Below are 3,854 nucleotides of genomic sequence, written 5' to 3'. Positions count from 1 at the left end.
TGAAACAGTGCTTTCCGATTAGCAGGATGTCTTGAAACGTGTTATCACTGGCGATATGTCTTGAATCTCTCATCCCAATGATCAAAGGAATAAGATTTTGACAATTTTTTAAAAAACTGCTCATTTGGGGGAGTCACCATTTTGTTAAAAATCAATATTTGAATAGGTCTTCTCTCATTATTTTTATTTATCTATATCATTAATATTTCGACCTTTGGATTTGAGATAATTTTAAGCACCGTCTGATCCTCACGGAGATTGGTTGTGGGATCAAGACCGCTCAAAGGTTTTCAGAATGCATCACAGATTTTTAAGGACTGAGTAAGTCAAGCAGCGAAAACTAAGTCAATCGCATAATATCGGTTTTCTTGATCTAGATTACTAGATCATGACTTGAAGCTACTTTGAACTAACCTTCTAACTGGTTACTATTCAGCATATAAAGAGTAAATTGAAGAAATACTCCCTAAAAGCGCTTTGTTCACAAACTTTGAAATCAAAAGCAATAAACTCCAAAAAAACTGTGAAAAATGACAAACAAAATAGAATTACAGCTCACCCTAATGTGTAACACACGAAACAGTGGGCAACATTTCATTATCCACACCTCCAACGGCATGCAACGCATTTTCATCAACGTCATAATCGCAGTAGCAAAAGCAACAATGGTCGTATAAGTAGGAATATAGGGAGATATCAGCTAAATAAAAACAAAAACAAYAGCTGCCGCGCGYAATATGACCAAGTCAGCGTGCAACAGCGCTTATTTTTTTTTTCAATAATTTTTTATATTATCCTTTTTTGCCTCTGTCATGAGAGGCAATATGATAAGGGCACACTAACTGCAACAACAACATATTGACAATATTTAATGGCGCTCAGTGCGATGCGCAGGACTCYACTGTGGCGAACTAGATATGAATGTGGCAAAACACTCAACCCAGAGAACAGACAGTTCAAGTGACAAATAATAAAACATAATTTCTACCCCGCAGGCATGAAGCTGGAACCAAGCGATGAGCGCAAATACTAGTATAAAGCATTGAGTGTCATGTGTTTGTTGTCGAGGGCGGGCGCCATGCAGAAGTGCTAAAAGAGAGCAAGCACAGAAGCTGAAACGGGAGTTATGTATGTGCGATTATGAACGCTCACTGCTGAACCGAGCCTACACGCACGTCGCACCCCCGCACGGCGAGCTAGAAAAAAACAAATATAATGAACAGTATGTCAAAATCTCTTCAACGTCACACAATGGCACGCACACACAAAGAACTTAAARCACATCTGCATTTGCGGCCAACAATCGGCTCGGCTYCGGCTCTGCGACGGTGGTGACTGAGTACAACCTCTGCAGTGCATTGGTGTAAAACAGCTGCTGCCATTGTTGTTATTATTCAGGCGAAGGTGTCGCGATAAGAGCATAAAGCGCATATGCTCGGCAGCATAGCTATCAGCGTGTGAGGCTCCAAGTGCAGTGTGCAGTGTGCAGGCAGAGGCGAGAGAGTAAACTYACCGTGGTGCTCAAAATGTATATGAAAGAAAGGTCGCTGAGMACATTTCTACTACAATATCCACTGACACTACGCTRTATGCTACTTTCSTATGATTTTACTACCTTTCTACTCCAATTCTACTACTACTTTTTGCTACTTACTAACTCTCGCTGGCGCTCTTGCCTGAGTGATACGTCATTGAATAGCTGCCGAAATATGTTGAAGACGAGAAATTTARGTAATCTAGATCTCTCGCCTCACGCGCCAGATGGCAGGTATTTGACGAGAGCGAGAGAGCAACGCGCCTGCTGCCTATTTCATTTATAGCCGTAGTAAAAGATATTCCGCTATTACACGGCAATGTCACACAGTGCTTACAACTCTCACTCTCTTACTCACCACCTCAATCTCTCCGAAACACTGCCGCTCTCCTTTAGGCATTAAGCAAACGTTCCTGCTTCATTCTTCCCTGCTTCGTGTTTGTTTTTTTGTTGCTTGGCATTTTGCAGCATTTTGTTTTTGGCTTTTACACTCCAACAACCAACTAACTGACTGACTGTGTGACTCTTCATGTCAAATGGTAGTAAATTTACTACATTTTTGCGTGCTAATTGAGTGATAAATTGGGAGTGGATTTTTGTGCACTTTTGGTTTTGTATCCGATTCGGTTGATGATATGTACTTCGGCTGCGTGTATGTCACACAGTGGCTGCTTGCAACACAAMCACCACCAACAACAACAGCAACAACGCTGTTACTAACACTGGTGGTTCAGCRTGCCTCAAGGAGCGCCACACACATACAAATTACTCACGTCATGCGCATGCATTTGTATTTGTTTGTGTTGTATAAATGTGTGCGCGCATTGTTGTTGCTTGTATTGCTGTTAATGTTGGTGTTAGCAACTGATATGCTTACAGATTAAATTGTTTAATGTTATTATTAAAGGAGAATTAAACTTAAGCGGAAAAAAGATATTCAATTGCGGACAGTCCACACTCCCCACACACACGTACATACATACATACATACAGACCACTGTGTGTGTGTTGTTGCGGGTCAGAAGTGGTCACAGCTGGCTGGCAGGCTGGCAGGCTGGCAGGCAGAGAGTGAGAGCGTGATATTTCGTAGGTGCACGGATGGTTGTTTGGTGCGTTGTTTGGTGCTGGACGGACGGATGGCTTTAGAGGCGCGTGAGTGCGCTCGCTTTTCGAATTTGATGTTGRATTTTTTCAGTTATAGTTTTTGTGAATCGAAAAGGGCGCATGCACATGCACACACACGTTAGCTAGTGYGCATATTTTCGGTCTTTTGCTGCTCTGGCTGGATTTTGAAATGTTCTCCGCTTGTTTTGCGTGCGATTTTTGTCAACGGCCTTTCTGTCGACTTTGGTCTTTGYAGCGCTCGCCTTGCGCCGCCTTTGRTTGTGCGCGCATCGTCGCCTGCTCACCTTGCCTTTCAGCCTGTCTGTCTGCCCAGTAACGTAAATATCTCGCCAAATACTTGCCTAACTGCCGTCAATATGGGCGCAAGTAGGCACAAATCTGTTCGACTCGGTTTGTTGGCCTGTCTAACCGTCCGTACGTCTGCCTCTATTCGCAGATATATGTATATATGAGTGTATGTGTGTGTGCATGTTTGTCGCGTATCAACGCGCATACAAAAGAGGCGATAAATAATGTTTAATGTTGTGTTGAGTGGCTCTACTCTTCTACTCTGTTTGGCTTCGCATTGTGTGTGGTGTTATACGAGTGCTAGATTGTGTATCTTGATTTCTTTGCATTGTTGTTGTTGTTGTTGATTTGTGTATTTTGCTTTGTTGGTGTGCAGTGTGCTGAGGTAATTCGATGCGCTTTTAAGTAATTGAGCGATAATTAAGTGGGTAATTAATAAATGTTTTATTTATATGCTTCACATTTTTTGAAGTAKATTTCAGGTACATATGAAAAAATTAATCAAACATTTGACTTTTGAAGTGCTTTAATTTGCTCGAATTAATTATATGTCACTTTCGAAAAGCAACGCAATGACTTTATCACTTGATTTGCGGCGCTKATTTTTAGGCGTTCTATATCTTAATTAACTTGTTCTGGTGATAATTTCTGATTGATTCCTCTGACTCAGCTTCGGTATGTGCGTACGAAAAAAGTAAAGACATATTCTGATAAATATCATAAGATAATGAACACCATATATAGTATGTATGTATTTGCGGTAAATATGTATTTAGAGTTAGTCATAGGAAAATACTGCTACATATGTACATATGTTAAGAAGTTAATTTGAATTGCAAAATTCCTCCTTGCATCCGCCTATTTTGGTTTGTTTCATGAAATTGGTTTTCTTATGAGATAATTAATA

The sequence above is a fragment of the Bactrocera latifrons genome, unplaced genomic scaffold (genome assembly GCF_001853355.1).
Source record: "Bactrocera latifrons isolate USDA-ARS-PBARC rearing strain unplaced genomic scaffold, ASM185335v1 scaffold_26, whole genome shotgun sequence".
In the NCBI taxonomy this organism is placed as follows: Eukaryota; Metazoa; Arthropoda; class Insecta; order Diptera; family Tephritidae; genus Bactrocera; species Bactrocera latifrons.
This window is presented reverse-complemented; position numbering follows the sequence as displayed.